Genomic DNA, 18,879 nt, shown 5'->3' with positions numbered 1-18,879 from the left:
AACCAATCACCCTCTGGTTTAGGGAGTACGTCATCATCCGGCGCCTGCCGATAACCCTGCGTCTGGGTTCCTAAGTGGTTGGGAGTGTGTCTTTATGGGCCTTGTTGGTTTTGTCAGACGTCTTATAAGGTAATTTTGTGTCTCAGACCGAAACCCACAACCCCGTCGATTAGAACTGAGTTTACCTTCTTGTCTCCCAGTTTTTCTGCTATTGTCTCTGTCCATCCGCCAGGTTCCCTTCAGTACACCCAAAGTGCGTTTATTGTCATTCTCGTGCTCATCTCTCAAGCCACAAAGGCATAGTCTAACATGGGTAAGTCTTCACTCTAATTGCTTATACTAAAGCTATACATTTCTGAATTCTGAAATTTGGGGGAAGGTTTCTTAAAAGTTTATTGATTTACACCATCCTCCAAGATAAATTGGAGCAGGAAATGGCAACGCACTCCAGTACCCCTGCCTGGAAAATGCCATGGACAGAGAAGCCTGGTAGGCTACTGTCCATGCGGTCTCAAGAGTCGGACACGACTTAGCGACTAAACCACCACCACCACCAAGATAAATACTAGTAGGGTTGATGAGGAAAGAATGGTGTCTCCTTTGTTTTGAGTGAGAAAAACTTCACGGAACTAAGGTTATAGAACTGTGACGGAGCAGGATCGTGGTCTAGTATCCAGTAGGAATAAGTTATTGTGGGTCCTAAATGAGGTTCTTTGTCCTTCTAACTTCTTTGCAGCTACCAAAAGGTGCTAATCCCTGCCTTGAGAAGCATGGTATTTAGGGACCAGGAACCCAACCAGGACCCACCAGACAGTGCCATCCTAACATGTTTAGGATCCGACTTATGTTTTTAATCTAATTAAACATAAACATAGACATTTGTTAGGCACAAACCACGGGCCTTTTACTAACATTGTGTAACACTAGAGATTGTGCTAATAAGGTTGAATCAGGAATTGTGTTAGAAATTAAATATAATTGTAGTCATGAAATAGTCAAACTTAATTTATCTAAAGTAATAACATGAACAAGGGTCTAACAGACTGAACTAAAAGAAATTTGTTTTATTTTTAAAATAATTTTCCATGTAATTGATATTTGTAGTCAAAATGCCGCTGGTAAATCTCCAAACCTTCTCATTTCACAACAGTAATAAATTTGCAGGGGATGTTGATTTGGATCCCTGGTCAGGGACCTAGGATGCCACATACCAAAATAAATAAATAAATAAATGGAAGCAATATTGTAACAAATTCAATAAAGACTAAAAAAAGAATATGAATATCTTAAGCAAAGCTCTTCTTGAGTTCCTTTGGTCACATCAGTGGAACAGAACACATGTAGATCTTTTATTTCACCTTTTACTCAGTTCAGTTCAGTCGCTCAGTTGTGTTCGACTCTTTGCGACCCCATGAATCACAGCACGCCAGGCCTCCCTGTCCATCACCAACTCCTGGAGTTAACCCAAACTCGTGTCCATCGAGTCGGTGATGCCATCCAGCCATCTCATCCTCTGTCATCCCCTTCTCCTCCTGCCCCCAATCCTTCCCAACATCAGGGTTTTTTCCAATGAGTCAACTCTTCACATGAGGTGGCCAAAGTATTGGAGTTTCATGAGAAATATCATGAGAAACGCTGGGCTGGAAGAAGCACAAGCTGGAATCCAGATTGCCGAGAGAAATATCACTAACTTCACATATGCAGATGACACCACCCTTATGGCAGAAAGTGAAGAGGAACTAAAAAGCCTCTTGATGAAAGTGAAAGAGGAGAGTGAAAAAGTTGGCTTAAAGCTCAGCATTTAGAAAACGAAGATCATGGCATCTGGTCCCATCACTTCATGGGAAATAGATGGGGAAACAGTGGAAACAGTGTCAGACTGTATTTTTTTGGGCTCCAAAATCACTGCAGATGGTGACTGCAGCCATGAAATTAAAAGACACTTACTCCTCGGAAGGAAAGTTATGACCAACCTAGATAGCATATTGAAAAGCAGAGACATTACTTTGCCAACAAAGTTTCGTCTAGTCAAGGCTATGGTTTTTCCAGTGGATGTATGGACGTGACATTTGGACTGTGAAGAAAGCTGAGCACCGAAAAATTGATGCTTTTGAACTGTGGTGTTGGAGAAGACTCTTGAGAGTCCCTTGGACTGCAAGGAGACCCAACCAGTCCATTCTAAAGGAGATCAGTCCTGGGTGTTCATTGGAAGGACTGATGCTGAAGCTGAAACTCCAATACTTTGGCCACCTCATGTGAAGAGTTGACTCATTGGAAAAGACCCTGATGCTGGGAGGAATTGGGGGCAGGAGGAGAAGGGAATGACAGAGGATGAGATGGCTTTTACTAAAATGCAGCAATTTTAAATTAATGGCACTGTCAGAGTCCATATTTGAAGATACACATTTTTTTCTAGTAAGATAAGTTGTAAAAGTTACTAAAAGAGATGTTATTTTTTCAAGTTCCAAAAATTTTTATTGAATTTTTTAAATTAAAATTTCCTTCAACTTATAGACTTAATTTGGGGATAAATTGATATCTATATACTATTGAGTCTTTCCACTCAGCCGTTGGAAATGCATCTCCATTTAATAAAATCTTCCAAGTCCCTTAATTATTTTAACTCAGACTTATTGTTCTTGTCAGTTTTTCTTTATGTTTTGTTGAAGTTTAGTTAATTCACAATATTAGTTACAGGTGTACAACATAGTAAGTCAATATTTTTATATGTTATAATCCATTTAAAAAGTAATGGCTACGTTTCCCTGTGCCATACAATATATCCTTGTTGCTTCTTTATTTTATGTGTAAGTACCTTGTATCTCTTAATCTCATACCCCTATCTCGCTGCTCCTCCTTCCCTCTCCCCACTGGTTTTTTCTCTATATCTATGAGTCTGTTTTGTTACTACATTTATTTGTTTTAGTTTTTAGATTCCATATATGAGTGATAATATACAGTATTAGTCTTTCTCAGTGTAACTTATTTCACTGGGTGTAAAACTCCCTAGGTCCATCCACATTACTGAAAGTTGCAGAATTTCTTTTCTTTATGGTCAAATACTATTCTATTGTGTGTGTATGCACATATATACATATTAATTTATATTTGGACTTTTTGATGGTGTGAGGTGATATCTCATGGTTTTCATTTGTATTTCTCTGATAATTACTAGTGCTGAGCATTTTTTCATGTGCTTGTTGGTCATCTGTATTTTTTCTTTGGGAAAATGTCTAGTCAGGTCTTCTGCTCACTTTTAAATTGGGCTGTTTGTTTTTTTGATATTAAGTTGTATGAGATGTTTATATTTTTTGATGTTAATCCTTTATTAGTCATAAATAAAGGCTGTCTTTTTGTTTGGTCAATGATTTCCTGTGCTGTGCAAAAGCTTTTAAGTTTAATTAGGTCCCATTTGTTTATTTTTGCTTTTATTTCTTTTTGACTTAGAAGACAGATCCAAAAAATATTGCTGCAATTTATGTCAGAGTGTTCTACCTATGTTCTCTTGTAGGAGCTTTATGGTTTCTAGTCTTACATTTAAGTCTTTAAGCCATTTTGAGTTTATTTTTGTATATGATGTGATGAAATATTCTAATTCCATTGTTTTACCTGTAGCTGTCCAGTTCTCTGGCACTATTTACTGAACAGTGTACATATTCTAGCTTTTTTTCATTGTATATTCCTGCCTCCTTTGTTGTAGATTAATTGACCATAAAAGTCTGCAAGTTTATTTCTGGAATTACATTTATTTATTCTGTTCCTTGACATATGGGTTTGTTTTTACGCCAGTACTGTGCTGTTTTTATTACTGTAGCTTTATAGTATGATCTGAATTGGGCGTGTGATACCTCCACATTTGTTCTTGTTTTCTCAATATTGCTTTTGCTCTTTGGGATCTTTTGCAGTTTCAATAAATTTTAGGATTATTTGTTCTAGTTCTGTGAAACATGTTATGGATATTTTGATAGGGGTTGCATTAAATCTCTAGATTGCTTTGGGTTGTATGGACATTTTAACAATATTATTTCTTCCAATCCAAGAACACAGGATATCTTTCCATTTCTTTCTATAACTTTCAAATTCCTTCATTAGTAATTTATAGTTTGAGGTATTTCATTCCTTGGTTAAATTTATTTCAAGGTATCTTATTCTTTTAGGAAGCAGTGACAGATTTTATTTTCTTGGGCTTCAAAATCACTGTGGATGGTGACTGTAGCCATGAAATTAAAAGACGCTTGCTCCTTGGAAGGAAAGCTATGACAACCCTGAGCAGTGTGTTAAAAAGCAGAAACATCACTTTGCCCACAAAGGTCTGTATAGTCAAAGCTATGGTTTTTCCAGAAGTCATGTACAGATGTGAGAGTTGGACCATGAAGAAGGCTGAGCACCAAAGAATTGATGCTTTTGAATTGTGTTACTGGACAAGACTCTTGAGAGTCCCTTGGACTGCAAGGATATCAAACTAGTCAATCCTAAAGGAAATCAACCCTGAGCATTCATTGGAAAAACTGTTGCTGAAGCTGACGCTCCAATACTTTGGTGACCTAATTGAAGAGCATACTCATTGGAAAAGACTCTGATACTGGGAAAGATTGAGTGCAGGAGGAGAAGGGTGGTAGCAGAGGAGGAGATGGATGGATAGCATCACCAACTCAATGTACATGAGTTTGAGGAAATTCTGGGAGATAGTGAAGGACAGGGAAGCCTGGTGTGCTGCAGTCCAAAGGGTCACAAAGAGTCAGACACAACATTATGACTGAAGGACAAAAATATCTTATACTTTTTAAAATTTATTTATTTTGTAATTGAAGGATAATTGCTTTACAGAATTTTGTTGTTTTCTGTCAAACCTCAACATAAATCAGCCATAGGTATACATATGTCCTCTCCCTCTTGAGCCTGCCTCCTATCTCCCCCCCCATCCCACTCCACCAGGTTGATTCAGAGCCCCTGTTTGAGCCCCTGTCAGAGTCATCAGTTCACTGAGTCATTAAATCCCATTGGCTATCTATTTTACATATGGTAATGTAAGTTCCCATGTTGCTCTTGTCATACGTCTCAGCCTCTCCTCCCCCTCCCCATGTCCATAAGTCTGTTCTCTAGTCTGTTTCTCCATTGCTGCCCTGCAAATAAATTCATCGGTAGCATCTTTCTAGATTCCATATATTTACATTAGAAGGAAATGGCAACCCACTCCAGTGTTCTTGCCTGGAGAATCCCAGGGATGGCACAGCCTGGTGGGCTGCCGTCTCTGGGGTCGCACAGAGTCGGACACGACTGAAGTGATTTAGCAGCAGCAGCAGCATACTATATTTATCTTTCTCTTTCTGACTTCACTCTGTGTAATAGGCTCTAGGTTCATCCATCTCATTAGAACTGACTCAGATGCATTTCTTTTTATAGCTGAATAATATTGTGTTGTGTATACATATCACAGCTTCTTTATCCATTCACCTGCCAATGGACATCTAGATTGCTTCCATGTTCTAGCTGTTGTAAATAGTGCCTCAATAAACATTGGAGTACATATGTCTTTTTCAATTTTGGTTTCCTCAGGGTTTTATTCCCAGTTTTTTAAGGACTCTCCATGCCATCTTCCATAGTGGCTGTATCAATTTACATTCCCACCAGCAATGTAAGAGGGTTCCTTTTTCTCCATAGCCTCTCCTGCACTTATTGTTTGTAAATTTTTTTTATGATGGCCATTCTGATTGCTGTGAGATGGTATCTCATTGTAGTTTTGATTTTTGCATTTCTCTAATAATGAGTGACGTTGAGCATCTTTTCGTGTGTTTGTTAGCCATCTGTATGTCTTCTTTGGAGAAATGTCTGTTTAGGTCTTCACCCCCTTTTTTTATTGGGTTGTTCGTTTTTCTGGTATTGACTTGTATGAACTGCTTGTTTATTTTGGAAATTAATCTTTTGTTAGTTGTTTCATTTGATACTAATTTCTCCCATTCTGAGGGTTGTCTTTTCACCTTGTTTGTAGTTTCCTTTGCTGTGCAAAAGCTTTCACGTTTAATTAGGTCCCACATGTTTATTTATTTATTTTTTATTTCCATTATTCTAGGAGGTGGGTCATAGAGGATATTGCTTTTATTTATGTAATTGAGTGTTCTGCCTATGTTTTCCTTGAAGAGTTTTATAGTTTCTGATCTTACATTTAGATATTTAATCCATTTTGAGCTTATCTTTGTGTATGGTGTTAGGGAATGTTCTAATTTCATTCTTTTACATGTAGCTGTCCAGTTTTCCCAGCACCACTTATTGAAGAGGCTATATTTGCCCCATTGTATATTCTTCCTCCTTTGTCAAAAATATGGTACCCATAGGCGCATGGGTTTATTTCTGGGTTTTCTATCTTGTTCCATTGGCCTATATTTCTGTTTTTGTGCCAGTACCATACTTCCTTGATGACTGTAGCTTTGTAGTATAATCTGGTCAGGAAGGTTGATTCCTTCAGCTCTGTTCTTTTTTCTCAAGACTGCTTTAGCTATTCGGGGTCTTTCATGTTTCCATATGAATTGTGAAACTCCTTGTTAGGAGGTTTCTCAGAGTACAGTTCCAAATAACCACGTTGGCTATAGGTATAGTACTAACTAGTCACAGAATTCTCTGCTCAAACCAGTGTTCTCACAGAAGTGTCCAGCATGTACTGTGTATGTCTCTAAGCTAATGAGGAACATGTGGTGTGTGAACTTGAAACTCTGAGCCTCTTGACAAAAGCTGTATTTTCTGCCTCTGAAAACGTGGTAGTTTTAGACTGAAAGTTACATGAAAAACACTTCAGTTGCTTTTATTTTATTAGGTTCAACAACTTCCATAGTCTAACCCTTGAGTTTTTTTTAAAGAAACAGGCTGCATGCAAACTCCTTGTTAGGAGATCATCTCAGAGTACATTTTTACCTAACCAGGTTAGTTACTGTTGGAGTACAAACTAGTCCAGAACTCTGGTCAAACCTGTGTTCTCAGAGAAGGATCCAGTATGCCCTGTTGGTGCATTTACACTGGTCAGAAACATGCTGTGTGTTAACCTTGAAAACTGACATTTTCCTTAAAGCTGAACTATCTGCATCTGAAACCTAGTATATTTTAGACTGAAAGTTACTTAGAAAACTTTGCTTGCTTGTGTGTTATTCAGTTCCACAACTTCCTTAGTCAAATCCTGTTGGTTTTGGAAACCAAAGAAAGCTGCTTGCAATTCCTTGTTAGAGGGTTATCTCAGAGTACATTTTCACCTAAGCAGGCTAGGTAGACTTAGAGTAGTCTCTGGTCCAGAACTCTCTGTTCAAAACGAGTGTTCTCACAGGAGGATCCGAGTGCTCAGGTTGTGTCTTTACATTCTTCCAAATCACACTGTGAACCGGGAAATCAGAGCTTGCTGGCTAAAGCCTCTTCTCTGCCTCAGAAAACTACTTAGATTTTACAGTGTAAGTTATCAACAAACCCTTTGGTGGCTTTGCTTTGTTTCTGATTGATCACTTCCAGATCTGATTCTTGAGTTTTCTGAAAGAGAGAAGCTGCTTGCACCTCCCATGAGGAATTCATCTCAGAGCACATGTGTACCTCAGCAGCTTAGCAGTAGTGACAGAAGTAACTACGCACAGAACTCTCTGCTCAAAGCAGCGCTCTCCCAGGAAGATCCAGTGTGCCCTGTTTGTGTCTTTACATTCTGATTTGGAAACATGATGTGCCTGCTGAACCTTGAAAACCAAGTTTTTGGTTCAAGCTGTATTTCCTGCCTCAGGCAACTAGCCTCTTGCAACACGATTTGCTGCTCACTTTGGCTTTGTGGAAATTGACAACTTCCTACTCTAATCCTCAACTTTTCAGAACTGAAAAAGATGCTTGCAACTCCTCATTAGGTCATGTCAGAGTACATTTTCATCTGTCCAGGTTTCCTATAGTTAGAGTGCTAACTAGTCACAGAACTCCCAACCCAAAGCATGTTTCCAGAGAAGGATCTAATGGGCCTGTTTGTGTCTTTACCTTAGGAAGGCACGTGCTGTGTGTGAATGTTGAAACTGAGCATTTGGTGAAAGCTCTATTTCCTGCCTCGGAAAACTAGTCCATTTTAGACTGAAATTGACCTCCAAAACACAATGGTGCTTTTCTTTTATTGCAGTCAACAAATTCCTTAAGTATTGTTTTATTCAGTTCAGTGGCATCCATAAGTTGTGACATTTTACGAGGTTCAGACACAGCAAGCACATCATGCTGTGTGTGAATCTTGAAACCCGAGCTTTGGGTTCAAGCTGTATTATCTGCCTTGGAAAAGGAGGTCGTTTTCCACTGAAAGTAACCCGAATAACACTTTGGTTGCTTTGGGTGAATCCATTCAACAGCTTCCTTAGTCTGATCCCTGAGTTGTCTGAAACAGGCAAGCTGCTTGCAACTCTTTGCTCCAGGGTCATCTCTGAGTCTATTTTCACCCAGCCTGGTGAGTTATCGTTCAGAGCACTAAAGAGACCCAGAACTCCCTGCTTGAAACACGGTTTCCACAGAATTGTGTGCCCTGTCTGTGTCTTTGCAGTCTCCAGAATCATGCTGTGTGTCAACCTGGAAAACCAAGCTCTTGCTTAGGGCTTTTCTTTGGGTCTTTTCTTAGGCCTTGGGTCAGTTACTTGAAAAATGCTTCGGTCAACTTTTGTTTTAATCATATCAACAACTTCCTAGTCTAAACCTTGACTTTTCTGAAACAAACAAGCTGCATGAACATCCTGGTTTGGAGGTCATCTCAGAACATTTGCACCTAACCACATTATTATAGCTAAGGAACTAACTAGTCACAGACCTCCCCGCCCACATCAGTGTTCTCACAGAAGGATCCTGTGGGCCCTGGGTGTGTTTGAAATCTTTGGAACCATGCTCCATGTGAACCTTGAGGCTGAGCTCTGGTCAAAGACATACATTCTGGCTCAGAGAACGAGTTAATTTGAGATGGAAAGCAACCTCGAGATGCCTTGCTTGCTTTTGTTTTATTCTCTTCAACAACTGCCTTAGTCTAATCGTGGAGTTTTTCAAAACAACCAAGCTGCTTGCAAATCCTTGTTAGGAGGTCCATCTCCGATGACATTTTCACGTATGCAGGTTATAGTTAGAGAACTAGCAAGTCACAGAACTCTGCTCAAACCAGTACACCTAGAGAAGAATCCGAGACTCATGCTGTGTGGGGACATAGCAAACTGAGCTTTTGGCTCAAGCTGTAACATTGCAAATCAGCAAACAAGTTGGGTTTTGACCCATTTCCTGGAAAAACACTGCCATCTCCTTCATTTTATTCAGATTGACAGGTTCCTAGTCTAATTCTTGAGCTTTCTGAAAGAAAGAAGCTGCTTGTCATGCCTTGGCAGGGGTTCTTCTAAGAGGTCAAGTACACCTAAAAATGTTATAGTTTACTGTCTGCTCAAACAATGGTTCTCCCAGAAGGATCCACTCAGCCCTTTTGTGTCTTTATGTTCTTCAGAAACATGCTGTGTGTGATCCTTGAACCCCAGCTTTGGATTAAAGCTCTATTTTCTGCATCTGAAGCCCGGTTGATTTTAGACTGAAAGTTACTTGGAAAAACGTTCCTTCCTTGTGTGTTATTCAGTTCCACATCTTTGTTAGCCAAATCCTGTTCGTTTTGGAAATGAAAGCAAGCTGTCTGTAACTCCTTATTAGAGGGTCATCTCAGGGTACATTTTCACTTAAGCAGGCTAGGTAGACTTAGAGTATTCTCTGTTCACAGAACTCTCTGTTTAAAACCAGTAATCTCACAGGAGGATCCGAGTGCCCAGGTTGTGTTTTCACATTCTTCCGAATCATGCTGTGAACCAGGAAGTCAGAACTTGCTTTCTAAAGCCTCTTTTCTGCCTCAGAATACTACTTAGATTTTACATTGTAAGTTACTGACAAACCTTGTGGTGGCTTTGCTTTGCTTCTGATTGATCACTTCCAGGTCTCATTCTTGAGTTTTCTGAAAGAGAGAAGCTGCTCGCACCTCCTGTGAGAAATTCATCTCAGGTGCGATGTCGGGTTCTCCTCTCCAGCTGTGATGGTGGGACACTCTCCAGGTTGGACTGGTGGGGCTCCTCTCTCATTGTGGCCATGGGCTTCTCTTGAGTTGTGGCATAGGCCTCCTCTCAAGTTCAGAAGGGGACTCGGGGCTCCTAGCTAGTAGTGGCGGTGCCTCCTCTGGGGGTTCTCTGTGGGGAGGCTGTTCTCTCTACTTGTGGCATTGGGGGCTCGTCACTAGTTTTCACAGGGTTGCTCCGCTCTAGTTGTGACAGGCTCATCTCGAGTTACTTCATGGGCCTCCTCTCTATTTGCGGTAGAGTGGCTCCTCTCTAGGCGCAATGTGCTGGTGGCTCCTCCATACTTTTGGCAGGGAAATCCTCTCCAGTTTTGGCAAGGAGCTCCTCTGTTTGTCGCCGGGGTCTCCTTCCCTGTGACAGCATAGGGCTCCTGTCGAGTTGTGGTGGGGGACTTGGGGTTCCTCTCAAGGTGCGACAGGTTACTTGGAACTCCTTTAGAGTTGTGATGGGGCCTCCTCTCGAGCTGCGTGGGGCAGCTCCTTTCTAGTAGCGATTAGCACACTGGCTCCTGTTGAGTTGTGTTGTGTGGTAGTGAGAGGGTAACAGGCAGGAAGGCCAGGGGTCTCCAAATGGAGGAAATAGGCTGCAAGTGTCAGACATTAAAAAAAAATTAATTTATTTTAATTGGGGGCTAATTACTTCACAATATTGTAGTGCTTTTTGCCATACATTGACGTGAGTCAGCCATGGGTGTACGTGTGTCCCCCACTCTGAACCCCCCTCCCACCTCACTACCCTCAGGGTCATCCCATTGCATCATCCCTGAGCACCCTGTTTCATGCATCGAACTTGGACTGGCAATCTGTTTCACATATGGTAATATACATGTTTCAATGCTATTTTCTCAAATCATCCCACCCTCGCCTTCTCCCACAGTGTCCAAAAGTCTGTTGTTTACATCTGTGTCTCTTTTGCTGTCTCACATACAGGGTCATCGTTACCATCTTTCTAAATTCCATGTATATGTGCTAGTATACTGTGTTGGTGTTTTTCTTTCTGACTTATTTCACTCTGTATAATAGGCTCCAGTTTCATCCACCTCCTTAGAAATGATTCAAATGAATTCTTTTTAATAGCTGAGTAATATTGATGCTTTTGAACTGTGGTGTTGGAGAAGACTCTTGAGAGTCCCTTGGACTGCAAGGAGATCCAACCAGTCCATTCTAAAGGAGATCAGTCCTGGATGTTCTTTGGAAGGGATGATGTTAAAGCTGAAACTCCAGTACTTTGGCCACCTCATGTGAAGAGTTGACTCATTGGAAAAGACTCTGATGCTGGGAGGGATTGGGGGCAGGAGGAGAAGGGGACGACAGAGGATGAGATGGCTGGATGGCATCACTGACTTGATGGACGTGAATTTGAGTGAACTCTGGGAGATGGTGATGGACAGGGAGGCCTGGCATGCTGCGATTCATGGGGTCACAAAGAGTCGGACACGACTGAGTGACTGAACTAAACTGAAGCCAAAAGTCTTAAGAGCTTGAGCCGCTCTTAAGTCTTAGACTGAGTGGCTCTTAAGTCTTAAGACTGAGTGGCCAAACTGAACTGAACTGAATATTCCATTGTGTGTATGTACACAGCTTTCTTATCCATTCATCTGCTGATGGACATTTAGGTTGCTTCCATGTCCTAGCTATTGTAAACAGTGCTGCGATGAACATTGGTGTACACGTGTCTCTTTCAGTTTTGGTTTCTTCAGTGTGTATGCCCAGCAGTGGGATTAATGGGTTGTATGGCAGTTCTATTTCCTGTTTTTAGGAATCTCCACACTGTTCTCCATAGTGGCTGTACTAATTTGCATTCCTACCAACAGTGTAAGAGGGTTCCCTTTTCTCTGCACCCTCTCCAGCATTTATTGTTTGTAGACTTTTGGATAGCAACCATTCTGACCGTTGTGAGATGGTACCCCATTGTGGTTTTTGATTTGCATTTCTCTGATAATGAGTGATGTTGAAAATCTTTTCGTGTGATTAATACCTATCTGTATGTCTTCTTTGGAGGAATGTCTGTTTAGTTCTTTGGCCCATTTTTTGATTGGGTAATTTTTTTCTCTGGTACTGAGCTGCATGAGCTGCTTGTATATTTTTGAAATTAATTTTTTGTCAGTTGCTTTATTTGCTATTATTTTCTCCCATTCTCAAGGCTGTCTTTTCACCTTGCTTATAGTTTCCTTCGTTGTGCAAAAGCTTTTAAGTTTAATTAGGTCCCATTTGTTTATTTTTGTTTTTATTTCCATTACTCTGGGAGGTGGGTCATAGAGGATCCTGCTGTGATTTATGTCAGAGAGTGTTTTGCCTATGTTTTCCTCTAGGAGTTTTGTAGTTTCTGGTCTTACGTTTAGATCCTTAATCCATTTTGAGTTTATTTTTGTGTATGGTGATAGAAAGTGTTCTAGTTTCATTGTTTTACAAGTGATTGACCAGTTTTCCCAGCACCACTTGTTAAAGAGATTGTCTTTTCTCCATTGTATATTCTTGCCTCTTTTGTCAAAGATAAGGTATCCATAGGTGTATGCATTTATCTCTGGGCTTTCTATTTTGTTCCATTGATCTATATTTCTGTCTTTGTGCGAGTAGCATATTGTCTTGATGACTGTAGCTTTGTAGTATAGTCTGAAGCCAGGTGAGTTGATTTCTCCAGTTCCATTCTTCTTTCTCAAGATTGCTTTGGCTATTTGAGGTTTTTTGTATTTCCATACAAATTGTGAGATTATTTGTTCTAGTTCTCTGAAAAATACCGTTGGTAGCTTGATAGGGATTGCATTGAGTCTCTAGATTGCTTTGGTAGTATATTCATTTTCACTGTATTGACTGTTCTATTTGTGTCATCTTTGATTTCTTTCATCATTGTTTTATAGTTTTCTATATATATGTGTTTTCTTTCATTAGGTAGATTTATTCTCTTTTCATTGCAATGGTGAATGGAATTGTTTCCTTACTTTCTCTTTCTGTTTTCTCATTGTTTGTGTATAGGAATGCAAGGGATTTCTGAGCGTTAATTTTATATCCTGCAACTTTACTATATTCATTGATTAACTCTAGTGATTTTCTGGTGATGTATTGGTGTTTTCTCTAGAGGATCATGTCATCTGCAAACAGTGAGAGTTTTACTTCTCCTTTTCCAATCTGGATTCCTTTTATTTCTTTTTCTTCTCTGATTGCTGTGGTGTAAAATTTCCAAAACTATGTTGAATAGTAGTGGTGAGAGTGGGCACCCTTGTCTTGTTCCGGACTTTATGGGAAATGCTTTCAGTTTTTCACCATTGAGGATAATGTTTGCTTTGGGTTTGTCATATTTGGCTTTTTTTTCTGTTGATTTATGTTCCTTTTATGCTTGCTTTCTGGAGGTTTTTTTTTTAATCATAAATTGATGTTGAATTTCGTCAAAGGCTTTCTCTGTATCTATTGAGATAATATTATCCTTTTTATCTTTCAATTTGTTAATGTGATATATCACATTGATTGATTTGTGAATATTGAAGAATCCTTGCAACCCTGGGATAAAGTCCACTTGGTCATGATGTATGATCTTTTTAATATGTTGCTGGATTCTGTTTGCTAGAATTTTGTTGAGAATTTTTGCATCTATGTTCATCAGTGATACTGGCCTGTAGTTTTCTTTTTTTGTAGCATCTTTGTCTGATTTTGGTGTTAGGGTGATGGTGGCCTTATAGAATGAGTTTGGCAGTTTACCTTCCTCTGCCGTTTTCTGGAAAAGTTTGAGTAGGATAGGTGTTAACTCTTCTGTAAGTTTTTGGTAGAATTCACCTGTGAAGCCATCTGGTCCTGGGCTTTTTTTTTGTTGTTGGAAGATTTTTTTTATTACAGTTTCAATTTCTGTGTTTGTGATAGGTCTGTTAAGATTTTCTGTTTCTTCCTGGTTCAGTTTTAGAAGGTTATAATTTTCTAAGAAATTGTCCATTTCTTCCAAGTTGTCCATTATTTTGTCCTATAGTTGCCAAGAGTAGTCTATGATCCTTTGTATTTCTATGTTCTCTGTTGTGATTTCTCCATTTTAATTCTAATTTTGTTGATTTGATTCTTCTCCCTTTTTTTTTCTTGATGAGTCTAATGGTTTGTCCCTTTTATTTATCTTGTCAAAGAACCAGCTTTTAGTTCTGTTGATTTTTCTATAGTCTCCTTTATTTCTCTTTCATTTATTTCTGCCCTAATTTGTATGATTTATTTTCTTCTACTAACCCTGTGGTTCTTTATTTCTTCTTTTTCTAGTTGCTTTAGGTGTAAAGTTAGATTATTTATTTGATTTTTCTCTTGTGTCTTGAAGTAAGCTTGTATTGCTATTAACCTTCCCCTGAACACTGCTTTTACTGAATCCCATTGGTTTTGGGTTGTCGTGTTTTCATTTTCATTTGTTTCTATGCATATTTTGATATCTTTTTGATTTCCTCTGTGATTTGTTGGTTATTAAGTAGCATGTTGTTTAGCCTTCATATGTTTGTATTTTTAATACTATTTTTCCTGTAGTTGACAACTAATCTTACTGCATTGTGATCAGAAAAGATTCTTGAAATGATTTCATGTTTTCTAAATTTACCAAGGCAGATTTATGGCCGAGGATGTGCTCTATCCTGGAGAATGTTCCGTGTGCAATTGAGAAAAAGTGAAATTCATTGTTTTGGGGTGAAATACCTATAGATATCAATTAGGTCCAACTGGTCCATTGTATCATTTAAAGTTTGTGTTTCCTTGCTAATTATCTGGTTGGGTATTAAAGTCTCCCACTATTTTTGTGTTGCTGTTAATCTCTTCTTTCATACTTGTTAGCATTTGCCTTACATATTGCGGTGCTCCTATGTTGGGTACGTATATATTTATAATTGTTATATCTTCTTCTTGGATTGATCCTTTGATCATTATGTAGTGTCCTTTATGTCTCTTTTCACAGCCTTTATTTCAAAGTCTATTTTACCTGATATGAGCATTTCTTCTCCTGTTTTCTTTTGTTCTCCATTTGCATGAAATATCTTTTTCCAGCCCTTCACTTTGAGTCTGTCTGTGTCCCTTGTTTTGAGGTGGGTCTCTTGTAGACAGCATATATAGGGGTTTTGTTTTTGTATCCATTCAGCCTGTCTTTGTCTTTTAGTTTTGGCATTCAGCCCATTTACATTTAAGGTAATTATTGATAAGTATGACCCCCGTTGCCATTTACTTTGTTGTCTTTGTTTCGAGTTTATAAACCTTTTCTCTGTTTTCTGTCTAGAGAAGATCCTTTAGCATTTGTTGAAGGGCTGGTTTGGTGGTGCTGAATTCTCTCAGCTCTTGCTTGTCTGTAAGACTTTTAATTTCTCCTTCATATTTGAATGAGATCCTTGCTGGGTATAGTATCTGGTTGTAGGTTTTTCTGTTTCATCACTTAAAGTATGTTCTGCCATTCCCTACTGGCCTGAAGAGTTTCTATTGAAAGATCAGCTGTTATCCTTATGAGAATCCTCTTGTGTGTTATTTATTGCCTTTGCCTTGCTGCTTTTAATATTTGCTCTTTGTGTTTGATCTTCATTAATATGTGTCTTGGGGTGTTTTGCCTTGGGTTTATCTTGTTTGGGACTCTCTGGGTTTCTTGGATTTGGGTAGCTATTTACTTCCCCATTTTAGGAAAGTTTTCAACTATTATCTCCTGAAGTATTTTCTCATGCCTTTCTTTTTGTCTTCTTCTTCTGGGACTCCTATGATTCAAATGTTGGGGCGTTTAACATTGTCCCAGGTTATCCTCATTTATTTTAATTCTTTTTTCTTTTTTCCTCTCTGCTTCATTTTTTCCACCATTCTATCTTCTACCGCACTTATCCTATCTTCTGCCTCAGTTATTCTACTGTTGGTTCCCTCCAGAGTGCTTTTGATCTCATTGCATTATTCATTATTGATTGACTCTTTTTTATTTCTTCTAGGTCCTTGTTAAACATTTTTTGCATCTTCTCAATTTTTGTCTCTAATCTATTTATCTGTAATTGCATTTTGTTTTCAAGATTATGGATCATCTTTACTATCATTATTCTGAATTCTTTTTCAGGTAAACTCCCTATCTCCTCCTCTTTTGTTTGGCTTGATGGGCATTTATCATGCTCCTTTACCTGCTGAATATTTCTCTGCCTTTTCATTTTGTTTATATGGCAGTGTTTGGGGTCACCTTTCTATAGGCTGGGAGTTTGTGGTTCCTCTTTATTGTGGAGGTTGCTCCCTATGGGTGGGGTTGGAGTAGTGGTTTTTCAAGTGTTCCTGGTTAGGGATGCTTGCCTCTGTGTTCTTGTGGGTAGAGCTGGATCTGTTCTCTCTGGAGTGCAATGAAGTGTTCATTAGTGAATTTTGGGGTATCTATGGGCTTGATGTGACTTTGGGCAGCCTGTATTTTAATGCTCAGGGCTGTGTTCCTGCATTGCTGAAGAAACAGCATGGTATGTCTTACTCTGGTATTGTATGGCTTACTCTGAAATCGTTGTAGCTTGGTTTCAGTGTAGGTATGGAGGTTTTTGGATAAGCACTTGTCAATTAATGTTCCCTGGAGTCAGGGGTTTTCTGGTGTTCTCAAGTTTTGGATTTAATCCTCCTGCCTCTGGCTTTCAGTCTTATTCTTACAGTAGCCTCAATACTTCTCCATCCGTACAGCACAGATGATAAATCATCTAGGTTAATGGTGAAAAGATTCTCCATAGTGAGGGACACCCAGAGAGGTTCACAGAGTTACATTAGAAGAGAAAAGGGAGGCGAGAGATAGAGGTGACCAGGAGAAGAGGGGGAATCAAAAGAGGAGAGAGAAATCTAGCCAGTAATCAATTCCCTATGTGCTCTCCACAGTCTGGAACACCCAGAGAGGTTCACAGAGTTACATAGAGAAGAGAAGAGAGAGGAGGGAGATAAAGGTGTCCAGGAGGAGAATAGGGGAAGTCAAAAGGGGAGAGACCAATCTAGCCAGTAACCAGTTCCTTAAGTGTCCTCCACATCCCAGAACACCCAGAGAGATTCATAGACTTAAGCAGAGAACAGAACGGGGAGGGAGGAGATAGCAGTGACCTGGGGGAGAAAAGGGAGGGTTCAAAGTGGGAGAGAGCAATGAAGCCAGTAATCAAACCCCTAAATAAAAATGGGTACTGAAAATTATGTTCTTAAAAGTACAAAACTGATGACAAATATCAAAAAGCAAAGATTAAAAATCTAGACTAGAAGTTAGAGTCTCAAAAATACAATATTAGAAATACCAAAAAAAAGTCAATCATGAAAATTATAAAAAATTTATGTGTATGAAATTTGCTTCAAAAATAGCTAATAGTAGGTTATAAAAATGAAAATTAAAGGAGTAATAAAGAAGGTAAAAATAAAAGAATAATAAAGCTAAAATTAAGAAATGATATTAGTAAAAATATATCTAGGAATTTCTCTGGAGCTGTTGAGGGCAGTGTGCGGTTATTTCTGTTTCAGATAGTTCCTTGTTCCAGCTTATACTTCTTCTCAAGGTCTATAGGCCTCTTCCAGTGCTTAGTCAATGTTAACTACAGGGTTTTAATCTGTTGCACCTGTCATTTCCATAGTGGTTCCCTCTTCTTTGTTTATTTTGGCTTTGTCTGTTTGCAGGTCTCTTCAGTGTCTAATTTCCTCTCTGACACATGGGTGTGAAAAGTGAGGTTGCTCAGTCGTGTCCGACTCTTTGCGACCCCATGGACTATAGCCTACCAAGCTTTTCCATCCATGGGATTCTCCAGGCAAGAATACTGGAGTGGGTTGCAATTTCCTTCTCCAGGGTATCTTCCCGACCCAGGGATCAAACCCGGGTCTCCCGCATTGTAGGCAGACTCTTTAACCTCTGAGCCACTGAAGGTGGTCACTTATTTAGGCTCACTTGTTCAGTTGTGTTATGGGGAGGGAGGAACACTGCAAACAAATATCACTGGCATGTGTGGGGAGTGCTCGCAGTGTTTGGACCACACTGGGTTTACCCCAGCTCATGGCAGCGTGTTCTTTCCTGGTCTACACTGCTCAGGCTCCAGGTTGCTCTGCAGGGGTGCTGTCCAAAGCAGACCCTGCATTTCGTGCACTTCCCAGGTCTAAGCTGCTCAGGTTCAGGTTCTTGGGTACTCCGCAAGGGTACAGAATAAGTTGGCTGTGCGTTTTGTGCCCTTCCTAGGTCTGAGCAGCTCAGGTGACCAGGTGCTTGGGGAGCGCACTGTCCCAAGTGGGCTGTGTATCTTAATCACCTCCCCAATCCCGGCCCCTTGGTTTCCTGGGTGCGCCACGAAAGCGCCATCTCAGGTGTGCTGTGTGTCTCCTCTTGGATGCTGATCTCTGGCTCCAAGCCTCCTGGCAAATGTCAGTTGTCCAGGATCCCAGGAAGACATGGTTAGCAACTGGGAGCTTGCTCACAGTTTGAAGGAGGATGCTGTCTCTGGGGCCAAGATTGCACCTTGCCTTCTGGCTCTGGCTGTTGCCTGCCTGTCTCTCTGCCTCTTGTCGGGGGGAAGGGGCCTGTTCACAGCTGGCTAGTTCTCCATTGGTATTGGCTCAATCCTTTGTTCTGTGATCTGGCCAGGCTGTGTCTTAGGTTAGAGCTATTTGCAAGAAACTTCTCTCTCTTTTTTTTCTCTCTCTGGCTAACCCACAGTTTGGGTTGCTATCTCACGTTAGCTCTCTCAGACTGTCCTCAGGGCATTCAGCCCCAGTCCTTACCCTAAACATCTGCCTGCGCCTCCCTGTCCAGCCCCAGCTCGCTGGTGGCAGACGTTAGCTTCTGGGCTACTTCTCTGCTGGGAGTTGCGGTTAGGCATGCATTCTTTGTTCCCTGCCACCCCTGGTTATAT

General features: G+C 40.0%; 1 long non-coding RNA gene across 1 annotated transcript in view; it reads left to right on the top strand.

Moving 5' to 3' along the window:
- Positions 1-18: 18 nt before the first annotated feature.
- The window catches only part of LOC139176290 (uncharacterized), a 36,077-nt gene continuing 17,216 nt past the window's right edge, over positions 19-18,879 (top strand). The window contains exons 1-2 of the long non-coding RNA XR_011560688.1: positions 19-129; positions 201-313. This is a non-coding gene — a long non-coding RNA (uncharacterized lncRNA). The remainder of the gene's footprint in view (positions 130-200; positions 314-18,879) is intronic.

This window comes from Bos indicus, chromosome 16 (assembly GCF_029378745.1).
Source record: "Bos indicus isolate NIAB-ARS_2022 breed Sahiwal x Tharparkar chromosome 16, NIAB-ARS_B.indTharparkar_mat_pri_1.0, whole genome shotgun sequence".
NCBI classification, from domain to species: domain Eukaryota; kingdom Metazoa; phylum Chordata; class Mammalia; order Artiodactyla; family Bovidae; genus Bos; species Bos indicus.
The sequence above is the reverse complement of the archived record's forward strand: the minus strand, read 5'-3'. Positions and strand labels throughout refer to the sequence as shown.